General features: G+C 34.7%; 1 pseudogene; it reads right to left on the bottom strand.

Annotated features, from left to right (window-relative positions):
* Positions 1-1976: 1976 nt before the first annotated feature.
* Positions 1977-2075, bottom strand: LOC136332577 (small nucleolar RNA U3; annotated as a pseudogene).
* Positions 2076-15344: the final 13269 nt, after the last annotated feature.

Here is a 15344-nt window from a genome sequence, read left to right as displayed (position 1 = left end):
TTTAGCAAATGAGAGTGGTTTTTTTTTTGTTGTTGTTGTTTTTGTTTTTAACTCAAGTCATTGGAGCTCAATGACATTGACATTCCCTCTCCCAAATCTGGCAAGCAAATAAGCAAAAATCTTTTAAGTCCATAGTTAGAAATACAAAGGTACAGGAGAAGTTAGTTAAATTCCAGGATAACTCATGCCTAAAATATATTTCCTAAAATGTTCTATAAAAATTCTTCTACTTTAAAAAGAGCTATTTCATTAAAAATTATTAAAAATATCAAGTGGGAAAAAAAAGTCAATAGGTCAGAACTCAAAAGCTACAATTAATTTGCCTTTTTTTTTTTTTTTCTCTACAACTGTAAGTAGCAGCAATGCTAGAAAATGAGGAACTACTGCACCGGGAATGACAAAGAGGAAGATTATCTGTATCTATCAGAAGCCCTACAACATCTGGAATTGTTCAATTTCATTCACATGGGCAATAAAATGGAAAACTAGTGGGTAGTAATTTAGTGGCTTCTCATTTCATCGTGCACTCTTTGTATTTTTCAATCCATTTGATATGTGTTTTTGTTTTTGAATGCTAAAGGGTGCTCATTATATAAATGAAATGAGCCACTCGGTGACTATGGAAATATTGTTTCTACAACCTGCCAAAAATTAGCTGAACAACTGCCATGAGTGATGATGGGGAACTAAGTCCTTGCATGTGCTGAAAAAATATAAAAAATAAATTCCATGTGTATTGCATGGCCTTCAATTCACAGATGTTAGGCCATTAAAAAGTACTGCATTTTTTCCATTCTGCTTCACACTGAATAGAATTTATGATTTTATTTGTAAAATTAACATCTAATCCCTTCTATTCAGAGGCTGATTATCTTATTTTTCATTTCCAGGACTACAACATCAATTCTTTCCCCCACTAGTCCTCTGTTATATGCCAGTTTGTTCATTATTTGTGATTAAGTCAACCAGGGCAGAAACGGAGAAATGGTGGTTAAAATATTAAGTGACATCCCTGGCTGGGCAGCTCAGGTGTTTGGAGTGTCATCTCAATACTCCAAGTTTGCAGGTTCGATCCCTAATTGAGGCTTATGCAGGAAAAAATTGTGTGACGTAGATAGTTAGAAGATAAGTAATGAATGGATGGATGGATGGATGGATGGATGGATGGATGGATGGATAATTAGAGAGATGACAGATGATAGGTGATGATGATAGATAGATAGATAGAAAGATAGATAGATAGATAGATAGATAGATAGATAGATGATAGATCAGGGGTCGGGAACCTTTGGCTCTTTTGATGGCTTCATCTGGCTTGCAGACAAATCTTTAATAAAAAAATAGCATTAAAAATATAAAACATTCTCATGTATTACAATCCATTCATTTCCTACCACTCATGTTTATGGTTGTGGTTGGCTGGAGCCAATCACAGCTGTCCTCCGGGACAACACCAAATTTTTATTGGATAATGCGAAAGTACACAGGTCATTTTATGTCTCTCATGGGATTACATTTTAGAATATGTGGCATTCATGGCTCTCTCAGCCAAAAAGGTTCCCAACCCCTGTGATAGATGATAGATAGATAGATAGATAGATAGATAGATAGATAGATAGATAGATAGATGATAGATAGATTAACACATAGATAAGGGAGAAGGGGGGGAGAGAGAGAGAGAGAGAGAGAGAGAGAGAGAGAGAGAAGATATTTTACACACATGTTTATATATGCTAATACGATCAATCAAATCTTGCTAGGACCAAGACCCTTTCCTCCTTCCTCTCATGTGTTAGTTTAAAATTTTTTAACTTTCAATTTTCTGTTATATAGGAAAAATTGGTTTTATTTACTAGTCTCTTTCTGTCTTTCATGATCATAAAAGTGCTTTTACTTCTTATTCAGTATTCAATTTATTCATTTATTGAATGTTCTTCTCAAAAGATCAGGGTTGAAGTTTATATGATACCTATAACTTCAGATAGGCCCACCTACCTGAGTGTCGTCTGACCAATAAACTTATAGGCATACTTTTATTTACAAACTATAGAAATGATCCCTGAAAGTATAGTCTTCATACTTTTATTTACCTCACAGGAAGGTTGTAAGAATTGAGTAGATGTAAATGTGAAAATTTTTATACAGTATGAGGTGTACTCAAAAATTAAAGAAATTAAAGGTCAAAACCATATGTAAGGCATGTCATGAAGCAGATCATTTCAGTCAATTCAATGAGCCATTCACACACATAAACAGTGAGGAAAAGGGTAAAATAATATTTTGGTTTGATTGTCTTTGTTACACATAGTTTTCATGAGTATTAAAAGGTGGAAATAAATTAATTAAATATCCCTTAATAACTAGTTCCCTTAATGCTTAAAATGATCCCACTTAACCAGTTTTGATAGAGAAAAAATTCTTAAAGCATTCACATTGAAATCACAGTTTTGTATCAACCCTTGGAATTATAATAAAACTTGATTCATTTTTTTTTAAATTAAAAGATGTAGTCAGTGCAAAACTTGAATATGGTATAGATAAGATTAAATTATAACAATATATGCATGAAGTAAAACAATTTTACAAAGAATCATGATGAATGTATATGAACAATCCAAGTTGATTTATTTAACAATGTACTTATACAATAAATATTTATTCATTTAATCAAGTGCAAGCTATTAAAATGTATTTTTTCTAAAAAGATAAACCTTAAATGGATCCCACATTGTTCAGTTCAGTATCTTTGAATATGAAGATCTTAAATTTGAACATACCATAATAGGATTCTGAATATGAAACAAAGGGGAATTAACTTTGATTTTAATATAATTTGATAACAAACCAAAGTTTAGAATATTACCCAGATATAAAAGAAAATAAATACTCATTTGGGAAATGGGAGGGAAATGGACAACCTTAATATTTGGAGACCCAAGATATTTGCATATTTTTCAGAAGTGTTTTGAGAATAACAGACATTTGCACATGTTTTTTATATTAAAAACAACTTCAATTGCCAATAGGAATGTTTGTAATTCCCATACCCTCATAGGTAATGTAAAGTTTCTTGGAAGAAACAGAAATAATCATTCTGTGTTTTTAATAATTACAAAAGCTATTGAGTTTAGCTTACTTTTCTCAAAATTTTTTAAAACTACCATTTCCAAGGTCAGTTCACAAATATTACTAAGACTAAAGTAGAGAATTTGAAGCATTACAAAGCTGTGTACTTTTGCTGGTTCTTAAGTAATAGAAGAGTTTTAGCTGCTAGCTGTTTATTTAGTAAGCATTTTAAAGAGTAAAAACAAAAAGGCCATACAGAAACTAATGTGCAATTGAGTTCAAATTTGTTTAGAAATATGCTCTTCAATTAAGAAACATTCCTCTTTATACAGGGCCTGATGATAACAAAGGGAAAATAGTATTTATGTCAAATGTTTTCCTAGGCCTGGTCAAATGTTTTCCTAGCTGAGTTGGTTTGCTCATTGTCCCAAAATGCCAAGATTATGGGTTTGATCCTTGATCAGGGCACTTGCAGAAATTAATGAATTAATACCTAAATGAGAGAAACAATAAATCAATGTTTTTTCTCTCTCTTTCCCTTCCTCCCTGTCTAAAATCAAGAAGTGAAGAAAAAAATTAATGTTTTTCTATAACATGCTTAATGAATTAATTAATGCTGTTTTTTAAAATTATTTTTTCATATCATAACACAATTATGTTTTTCTGAGACAGAACACACTCTTTTGCTTTAAGCTAGTACTTCAAAAGCTATGTGTGTCATCCGAGAATTTTTGATAAGTACTTCCCAAGAGATGATCTGGCCTAAACAGCTGCTTGTGAATTTTCTTGGTTATAAGAACATTAAAGAAGGTCTGCACATTCTCTAGTATATTGCTGAGGAATATTTGTCTTAATGGATTTGGAATCTCCCAAAGAGTATTCACAGAATCAACTCTGATTCCAAATTACGCATGTCACTATAGTAGCCAGGGTTGAGAATGACAGTCTCCAAGGATTTTGTGACCCAAAGGGCATATTGTCATAATATGGGCAGGTGAAATTTGGTGCAAGTGATTAAAGGCATAAATAGTTCCCCTCAGTAAGTGCATATTGTTCTTTTTAAATCATTTCAAAATTTGTCTCTGTGCAAGAACTTGGCCAAAGGAAAAAAAATCAAGGGATTTATGACTTAAAATTTAATGTAAAGATTTTTTCTGATTGGATAAATAATATATTTTAGTATATTTGGTCTCCATATAAAAAAATTATGAAACCCTAAATAAAATTTATGGTTAATATTTTGCGATTTGAGTTCATACCCCTGGGGTGAATAAGTTATTTCTGGAAAACAACATCCAGAAAGTTCAGAGGGAGGTATACGTGGATTAGGGTTGTGCCTTGAAAGTTTGGCCTTGGCCAGGTGCCTCAATGGATAAAGTACTGACCCTGTGTTACTGAGGTCAGGTTTACCCCTGGTCAGGGTACATACATGCAAGAAGCAATCAGTGAGCGCACAACTAAATGGAACAACTAAGTGAAACAATGAGTTGATGCTTCTCTCTCTCTCTCTCCTTTTCCTCCTCTCTCTTTCTTTCTCTTTCCCTTTCACCCTTTCTCTTTCTCTCTGAAATAAAAAAAATTTTTAATTAAAAAAATAAACGAAAGCTTGGCTGGACTTGCTCAGTCTGAGTTTTTCTCATTTAGCAAGGTTTCTGAACATAACTGTAGTAGTCTGCAATGTAGCTCTTCTATATCCCAGGATATAGGTGACTTTAATAAATGCTTTCTCTAAAATGCTCCAGAATAAAGAAGCTTAATAATAGTCATGGTTTATCCTGTCACACAACACCACTGATTTTAACATGTAATCATTCAAAACTCTAGAAACACTGATATAAAAACCTGATGAATACTAAAGTAATCTAGGGGGAAATCTATCAGAAAAATAAAAAAGCTTTGTCTTGATTGCATTATAGTGTCATTGTAGTTACCAGTTAATATATACTAAAAAAAACATGAAACATAAACAAATACAAAGACAGTGTCCTGTTTAATTTGGTTTACCCCCCATTAAGGACCCCAATAGGTGATTTATCGTCAGGATGGTACAGATTATGAAAAATAAACTAGATTCAAGTTTATTCTATTACTATTTGTTTATTCAAACAAAGTCAAATTTACAAGGCACTGAGAATTTATTTAGAAATAATATTCCAAGAAAGGGGTTAATTTGTGTGAAGAAAAAAATGCCCCCAATTTTTCAATGCTGATCTTGGCATATTGCTAATAATAATTCCATTTAGTATTTCAACCATCTTAAGAAAAGGCACTATCAATTCTATTGTAATAGTAGAGAAACTGAGGTTGAGAGACCTTGACTAAATGTTTAATTATATTCGTAAACCCGCAAAGCCAAAGAATTTGGTGATTCCACACCACGTGGTTAATTAACTCAAATTTTGGCAGGAGAAGAAGCTTACATGTGAGAAATAGACAGATGTAGTTAGTTACAAGGTAAATATCAAAGACAATGGAGTACTCAATAGTAGAGTGTTGGTCAAACCTGTGGGACAGGGTGCAAGGGAATCCTGATTGAGGAATTCAGAGAGAAGAAAGGGTTGAAGAGATGCAGTTAAGAAAGTTTTAGCAAGTTGCTTTTGTAAGCTGCCCTAAATTTTGCTTTTCTTGTATTTTGAAATCAATAATCAGGACAATGAAAGCAATCTTCCTTTATTTCAAGTCTGCACACATTAGGAAAAACAGTAAAAGTAAATATCCCAAACTCTTCAAGACTGTTTGAAAATCTGTTTTCTAATGAGAGAATAGATTAAATTTGATAATTCAAGAAAGACTACATTTTCCACAGAGTTAAATTGTTAAATTGTATAAATATACATATATATAGTAATTTTTAAATTACTATTTTACAAAATTGAAAAAACAAGATAACCAAAGAAAAAATAAAATGAACTAAGAAAAGTTTGATGACTGGAAACTGGTGCAATTACTTTTAATAGAAAAAATAATGATGATAACACAAAATGGTCAAAAACAACAAAAGCAATCAAAATTCAGAGGCAATCCAGACAATCTAAAAGAGTCTGCAGATTGGAAAACAAACTTCTTTCATCAATCATGTATATTATCAGAAGCAAAATCAGTATTAATTAGGCTCATTAACTCTGCTTTAGATAACTATTTCAACTATCTTCAAGTCTGTGTCATTTTTAAAACAAAGTCAAGGTGATAAAGCAGTCACAATAAAACAGCTGGTAAAAATACATAAACTGTATCTACGACTGATACTAAATTTCATGAGCACTAGTAGGAAACTGTGAGGTATTATGAGGACATGTGATGTTTTGAGGCAAAACATTTGCCATAGAGTTTAGACATGAGGGCTGCTATGCAGTTGGAGTTGAAGAGCACTGGAATGCTAAAATAGTGTGATAAAACAGCAGCTAACAGAACACGGTGCTCAGATTCTGAGAAATGAGGCAAAATTACATGCTCTGTTTTCATCACTTGGGGAACTAGGAGGTATGAAAGAAATATAAAAGGAATTTTTTTCTCAGTAATGAGTATATAAATTTAATATTTCAATCTTAAATTTTTAGTAACATCAGCACTAACATTAGAATTAACATTGGAAAACTACCCTGGTCAGTAGTAGCTCAGTTGATTAGATCATTATCCTGATATGCCAAGGTTATGGGTTTGATCCCCGGTCTGGGCACATACAAGAATCAACTGAGGAATGCATAAATACATGGAACAGCAAATTAATGTTTCTCTTTCCCTTTCATTTCTCTCTAAAAATCAATAAATTAAAATACAATTTAAAAAAGTTTTAAAGCACTGGAGGGTATTTATAAGTATAGTTTTCATTACATAAGGTGTCATAGTATACCACAGTTAAAAGATAACCCCTGCTGTTTATGTATTTAATGAGTAAGCATGATGCACATGACAGATTTCAAATTCTGTAGGTTGAAGGATAGCAATGATGCATCAAGAAATGAAATATTTACCAAAATATTTGAAGCAACGGAAGTAAAAAAGCATGGGAAATACAAAATGCCACATAAGGGAAGGTGGGGGGCATGGCGGAAGGGAATGAGGGAATGAAAGTATTACAGGAGGCTGAAAGAGTGATATTTGTGGGAGGTAATCTCCAATGTCTCTTCTGTGAATGTAGATTACCAGTGGATTGCATTAATGTCCCCTTAATTTTTCATGAACAAATTTTAAATGTTTAAAAAGTTAAACATAGCCAGATTGAAATGTAGTCATTTAAACTGTGTAGTCAGGTGTTGCATTCTTGGACAAAAGTTTCCAAGCTCAGAGGGAATTTTAGAGAAATGTTCTTTTTTACTCCTCATCTATTTAAATTGTCAAGGATTCTCTTTCACCAAATTCTCTTTCTATCTGTTAGAGTATTTCTTGCCATTGACCATAAAATATTTTTCTACTCATTATAAAATTAAACAGCCTTTTGACTAGTTCAAAAACATAAGAAGACTATGATGTGTTAGATTTTATTTTGAAAACCGCAGAATCACAGCACATTTTAGAACCTCTCTCGGCAGATAGTTGCAAAAGTGCGAGAATGTCTGGGCAAATGGCAAATATGAATTAAGACGAAATGTTGGTTTGTTGTTTGGGCTTATTTGCCTGGGTGTCCTTGCCTTCTCAGAAGTGAGATAACCCAAACCAGTATGATCGCTGTAATTCAGTTGGGTACCTAAGTTTCCATTATTTAAAGTGTTCCTCACAGCATTAGAAATGGACATATATATGTGTGTGGTGTGCATATTAAAATTATATGTGTATTTTAACTACTCTCTATGATCTCTTGAAATACTGGTTATTATTTAACTTAAAAAATACAAAGTTTCAACAAAATATAGGGTGAAGGAAAATGACTTGACTTTGGGTGATGGCATGATCGACTGTCCAAATGATGTGGAAATGTTTTCTCTAAATCTATGTGCTCTGGTTGACCAATGTCACCCTGTTAAATTTAATTGTCTAAATTAAAAGACAAGAGAAAAAAATAATAATTTGATGTAAAAGCTACAGTTCCATATTCATAAAATAGTCTAGTGTATTCTGTTGATAACTGTAAAAATGTTAAATCACTTTCTCATTCAATATTACATTCAATTTTTTCATAATCTTAGGAAGCATGTAAGATTAATTTCTAATAAAAATTGACAATCAAAATAAAAAAATTACAAAATTCCAGAAATAAAAAAAGGAAAAGGGAAAAAGAGAGAGGAGGGGGGAGATAAAGAAAGAGGTGAGAAAGGAAAAGAAAAGATGAGGGAAAGAAAGAAGGAAAGAAGGAAGATAAAGAGAAAAGAAAGGGAAGGAAGGAAGGAAGGAAGGAAGGAAGGAAGGAAGGAAGGAAGGAAGGAAGGAAGGAAGGAAGGAAGGAGAAAGAGAGACAGAAATGAAAGAAGAAAGAAAGAAAGAAAGAAAGAAAGAAAGAAAGAAAGAAAGAAAGAAAGAAAGAAAGAAAGAAAGAGAGAGAAAGAAAGAAAAAAGAAGAGGAGAGGAGAGGAGAGGGGAGGGGAGGGGAGGGGAGGGGAGGGGAGGGGAGGGGAGGGGAGGGGAGGGGAGGGGAGGGGACAGAGGATCAAGGAGTTATAGATAAAGACTATGGAATAAGTTGAAAAGTAAATTATGAATGCTTTAATTGTTTTCGCCCCAAGAAAATGAAATCAGATTTTTTAAAGAACCCAATTTCACTCACTTTTGTGCTTTGATCCACTGATTAACATTTGCAACCATTAACTCACTTTCCTGGTGGAGGCAACTGTCAGATGGTGCTGCTCCCAGAGCCCGGCACAGAGTTTCCAGCTGTGGATGCAGACAGATCAAAGCCTATGATGGACCCTCTACAACACAGTCTATCTGGAATACTAATAATAGTCTGTACTACTTGTAAAGAATCAAGTCATTTTTCTCCACTCTTTCAAATAATCAGGGTTTCCTTGTACATGCTATTAATTGATTCAATATGCCAAAGGAATGTCTGAACTTTTCCCACGCCTTACACTTACTTGCTTTTTATTATATACATTAGTCTACCTCCAGAGGTTGTTTTAATTCAAGTCAGGTTTTTGTTTTTGTTTTTTTTCATAAAAATGTAATGGGTACTTGTTATGCTTAGTTTTATATGCTATGCATTTTCTTATGTTTTATAATTGTGTGTATATATGTCATCACCTACCCTGTTCATTTTTTATTCTGCTTAACTTGCTTACAGTACAATTTCATTATCTACCTTGATAAGTATTGAAATTCTTACTATAGATCCTTTATAAGATTGCTTGGTTCTCAGACCATTCTTAAGATTTTGAACCGAGTAGTTCAAAGTCCTCGCCAATGACTGATAATGATTCTCAGGCTTGTCACACCGTGAAAGGCAGAGGTATTTTTATCTGTTTCCTTGTTTGTACATTTGGTTGTTTTAGATGTGGCAATAGTTGTTGGCTTTTATTTTATTCCTAATTTATATTTTGCATGTTTAGAGTTTATTCGCTTTGCAGGTAATTCTGCAGATTTATTTTACCTAAGAAATAGTTTCTGCGGTCTAATTCTTTGAGAGTTGTTAACTATGAAAGGTACACTCACAATTATGATATATACCTGACATCTTTAGAATATAGAAAGTCGGGGGAGGGGGGAGGGGTGTAAAGAGGGACAAATATAAGGTGACAGAAAATGATTTGACTTTGGGTGATGGGTATACAACATAATCAACAGTTCAAATGCTCTAGAAATATTTACCTGAAACCTATGTACTCTTATTGATCAATGTCACCCTGTTAAATTTAATTTTCTAAATAAAATTTTTAAAAAAGATAAAAAGTGTAAGGGGGTTAACTCTTTTAATTTCTAGTCAAATAGGCATTTGTTCATCATACAAGGTGTACAAAAGCTGTGTAACTGAAATAAGATATTTAAAAACAGAATCACTTACCTCACATAGCTGACCATCCACTTTTCTAAGATGGCACCAAGGATCACTGACTGCTCATGTGCACAGAGTAGGGAGAATAGTGCCCTTTAACCTTTCTGTGTGCCAGTGAGTTAAGGGAAAGGATAAGCCTTGAGAGTTAGAAGCAACCAAGGTTCATAGGGTAAGTGAATTTAATGCCATGAAAAATGCGGTGAGAAAAATCTTATTTTGTCATCAAAAAAGGCTTTATGCGTTTTCCCACCACACATTTCCCATGGCTAGCTTGAGAGTTTTTAGTTGACTGAAAGAGTTTAATTGTGTTATATAGTTGGTTGGTGTTTCATGTATGACATAAATATATGGGTTCTTTTCCTTTGTAACAGGTATAACAGAAAAATAAAACAACACAGGGTCAACCTAAAAATTTCCCCTGAAATCTTGGTAATTTGGTGGAAACAGGTTTCATATTAAAATGCAATTGTACCTATGGCTGATTTTGAGAGTATATCCGTATTATTTTCTTCCATTACACCATTAATTTTCCAAAGGGATGCATTACATACTTGCTGCTCGTGTAATTCAACAAACTGAGAGAAAACTCAGTTATCAGAGGCAGACAGGAAGACAGCTTGCCTGTTTCTCTGTTGGCCATTTCAGGAATTACCTGAGAGAAACCAAATGCAACATTCACCTCTTTGTGGCTCCTGTAGAAAATGTTCTGCCCCATCAAGCTTGCCTATGGCACAAGGAAACCCAGAGGAAAAGAAAATCTAAATCCCACATTTTCCAACAAGTTCAAATGTTTTAATTATATGCAAATGCCGATCTAACACATTTTTTACTAATTAAAAACCTGAAATATTGAGGAGATAGACATAAAAATGTTAAATATAGCATGAACGCTTTATTTTATAGGGAATGATTGGCAGTGTGTGATTCTGGTGAAGTGGGCTGTGTGAGAAATAGATGAGAATGAGTTGGTATGTCTTCAGGATTATCTTCCCATCCACAGCTTTTTAAAAACAATACACATGGCCATAGTTCTCAAATAATAGTGTAGACTTAAAAAAACAATCCTTTTTGTACGGAACACCATTTATCTAGAAGTGAAAAAAATTCTCCACCCAAACTAGCCTATATTTTTCTCATAATAAGATACATTGCTATTTTAAAAATTGTTAAGTTAGTAAATCTTTGTTGTATAAAAAAGCCTGTTTTAGTATTACTGTCGATAATAAATAATGAAAAGATAATATATATCTAAACATCAAATAAAAATTAAGTCATTTTATGTATGTTAATATTATGTAATAAATATAATAATAAGGGAGTAGGAGCAATTTACATTTTGGAAAGATCCTTAAAAGTTCTGCATTATTAAATCAGACAAAATTAATTCTTGTGTTGTCTCATAATATTGTAAAAATATTTAAAGACACTTACAGCTGTCAGGAGACACATATGCCGATGAAAGCCGAGAATAAACACTCTCACAAAATATTGTCTTCACTAGGCAGATGTTGTCATAAATGTAGAAATTTTAAAATTAACATATTCTAAGATGCGCTAACAGAAAAGATTTTTTTTAAAAAACTTTGAAATTGGAAACTTTTTGAAACTAAGCTCTCCATATTTTTATTGTGTATTTTCTGAACTGATTATCTTTGGTGATGCATTTCAGAGAAAGCTGATAACAGAAGTGGGACAGTTGCCAATAACACAGGTAGATTTGTAGACATCAGAAGCCTATAACACTGTTAACAGTCTCATCTATAGTACATTTAACATGTGTCTGTCACTTACCTATGAATTTTAGCATGTATTAAACCATTTACTTGTTACCATAACCCCCAAGATAAAAACTAATTTTTTATAACAGCTGAGCAAGAATCACAAAACTTACTAACATTAAAGCTAACATTTTGTTCAAAAACAGGCAGCCTGGACCCTGGGTTTCTGTTCTTCACACTAAGCTCCAGTGAGTGGGATTAATGGAACTATTGTTGCTCTATAAGGAGAATTCTCAAGCTAGCTTTTTTTTTTTTTTGGTCTGTCCCTTGATATACTTAGAACATTGGCCCATCAAATTTGCAACGGATGCTGTTGAATAAACTAATATAATAAAAATATTCTTAAGCTAAACATTTGAGATGAACTTAAAATTAATTATAATAAGCTATAATAAGCACAGTTATAAAGTTCTAAGTGTGAACACATACAGAAGCCTTTTTTATTTTATAAAAATTTTATTTATTGATTTTAGAGACATGGAGAAGAAGAGAAAGAGAAAATACTAATTTGTTGTTCCACTTATTTATACATTCATTGGTCGATTCCTGTATGTGACCTGACCAGAGATCAAACCCACAACCTTGGCTGAGCTACCCAGCCAGGACCAAATGTCTTTTTTAGGAGATGGTGGCCTAGAACACTTCAGCCTCAGTCCTTCACAAAGATCAACAGCTAGTCAGCGCTCCACAGCAGAAACAGCTCTGGGAGAGCCCTGGAATCAATTTAAGAAACTTCAACAACACAGTGAAAAAATTAGAAGAAAGCTCTCTGACTATATGGTCCCATCTCCCATACCAGCATCGCTCAGTGCCAAGGGGACCTCCCAGTTAGAGTCTCCTCTCAGGAAAGGAAGAGTGGGGTGAGCCAACAGCTCCCCCAGCCTTTGCAGCTCTGCACAAAGGTCTCACTTCAGTTTCTCCTCCCCTACCCCCCAGCCCAGAGAAGCTGAATCATATAGAGAGGCCTCTAGAAACAAGGAGGTAAAAGGGCCACCAATAGCAGCCATGCTTTGGAGACAGTCACAGTTCACAGTGACCAGCCTACAAACAAACCCAGCAGCTTAAAACGCTGACGATGCAGCCAACAACTATCATAGCTGCTGTGGACCTATTGCAGACTTCACTCCACAGGCACTGCTGCTGCTGACAGAGGGTTCCCATCACTGACCTCTACTGCCATGCACCTGTGACGAGACCCACAGCAACAGTAAGACCTACCAAGAGCCAGGGCTAGTGATGCTACCTGTGTGCTCACAGTTGGCACCTGTTCTCGCTGCTTGCCACAACTGTGCGTGTGTGTGTGTGTGTGTGCAACCAGTCCCTGCACTTGCACACACATCAACAGCTGGCCCCCTCACTGAGTATGTGCATGCTACTGACTCCAGCCACTGCCAATGCTTGCCCTGCTCTCTAGCAACTTGACTAGGTGGTGCCTCTTAGGACCCCAACAGCTCTTGGTGCCACTCTGGCCCCCCCTGAAAAGCTTGCTCAGTTCTACACAGTTGCCAGAAATGTAGATCCTGGTGGCTTGAAACAATGTGACATCATGCCCTCTGGACCTAATGCCAATACATGTCATCGCAGTCGGCACTATACACAATTAGACTCAGGGTCGTTGCCAGGTCCAATGTGCTACCACCTGCAGGAGAAGGTCTTCCTCTACTGAGTCATTTAATAAAGTATGGAGGAGGTGACTGCTTTTCCAAATGTGCAGAAACTTACAAAAGAATGCAGGAACCATGAATAATGAGGGAAACATGACACTACCAACAGAATACAGTAACCATTCAGAGGAGCAAAACAAAAAAAAAATGAAAAAAAAAGAAGATTGATCTATGAGATACCATTGCAATAACCAACTTGTGAACTATCACAGTTTCCGAAGGAGAAGAGAGAGAGAAGAGGACAGCAAGATTATTGGAAGGAATATTGACTGAGAACTTTCCAAATTTGAGGAGAGAGTTAATAAAGCTCATAGGTCGCAAAACAAAAAACAACATAAAGAAATCCACTGCAAGACACATTATAATAAAGTGTCAGAAATGAAAGACAAAGAAAATCATTTTTTTAAATTTATTTTATTTTAATGAGAGGAGGGGAGGCAGAGAGGTAGACTCCCTCGTGTGCCCTGACCTGGATCCACCCTGCTAGCCCACTAGGGGATGGAGCTTTGCCCATCTGGAACATTGCTTTGTTGCTCAGCAACTGAGCTCTTCTTCGTGCCTGAGGCTGAGGTCATGGAGCCATCCTAAGTGGCCTGGACCATCTCGCTCCAATCAAGCAGGGGGAGGGATGGAGAAGCATATGGTCGCTTCTCCTGTGTACCCTCTGACTGGGAATCAAACCCAGGACATCCACATGCCAGGCCAATGCTCTACCACTGAACCAACCAGCCAGGGCCAACAAAGAAAATCTTATAGGCGAGAGGCAAAAAAGCTCCTGACCTACAAGGCTAACAACAAATTACTCACCAGAAGCCTCAGTGACCAGGAGAGAATGAGAGCTGTATACAGGTAGGGTATAACTATACTAATGCAATATTTGATTATTTTTACCTAAACTACCATTTTCCCCAAAATAACTCATTGCTGTATGGGATATGCATCAAGAAACTCAAAACAGAGTTTGGATTCTATTTTCAAGGGACTTTGGAGAGGATTCTCCACTCAACCAGAAATGGAACTTCTGATCCTTGATTTAAATTAAGGGCACCTTCCAAAATTGTGCAGGAAAATAGCTCTAAAATATCGAGAAGAAAGGAAGAATTATCAATAAACTTGGTCAAGTGACGGTAAAGAAAAGTATGTGATCAAGATATAATGTCACATGTGTGATTCTATATTGATAAGGCTCAGCACAAGATCATGGGCTCACATGTTAGGGTCGTATATTTAAGCAGGATGGCTAACAAAATTTACTTGCTCTTTTAACCCCATTGGCTTATAGCAAACAAAATATTTTTTCTTTTATCCTGGAAAACTTCCTGAGTGGGTTATTATTTACAAAGTAAGTAATAACAAAAAATAAAATAATGTAAAAATAAAACAGAATAAACAACCTTTTAATATAGCTTTAAGATTACAATTTTAGAATGAATCACTAAAAACCCTTAATATTTTCTCTTTAAGTAGAACAGCAAATAAACTTAGTAATTATTGTATGTGTATATAATTAAAAATATATTTCTTAAAATTCATACCTATTCAGATACATGCATACATAGATATATGTATATGTAAATATATAGACATATATATATGTTGAAAAATGTATACCTATTTAGCTTTAGTCTACAACACCACATTGCTGAGAGCAAAGGTTGCTAGCCCCATTATCCTGAACCCACTCAGCTTTGTTCTGTTCCTGTAGTCTGTCAGATTCTCATAACTGTTTGAGCTGATTGATTGGCATTGCAAACAAGAGAATCAATGTGGCAGTTGACAATGACAACTCACTGGCTAGTCACAGTAGTAAATGTCGTGTGCCACTTGGAATTTGATGATATTAAGAATAAAGTGCACAATTGGGTTATTTCACAAGGAAACCATAGAAGATGATTGTAGGTCCAGGAAGAGTCC

This window comes from Saccopteryx bilineata, chromosome 3 (assembly GCF_036850765.1).
Source record: "Saccopteryx bilineata isolate mSacBil1 chromosome 3, mSacBil1_pri_phased_curated, whole genome shotgun sequence".
NCBI lineage: Eukaryota > Metazoa > Chordata > Mammalia > Chiroptera > Emballonuridae > Saccopteryx > Saccopteryx bilineata.
The sequence above is the reverse complement of the archived record's forward strand: the minus strand, read 5'-3'. Positions and strand labels throughout refer to the sequence as shown.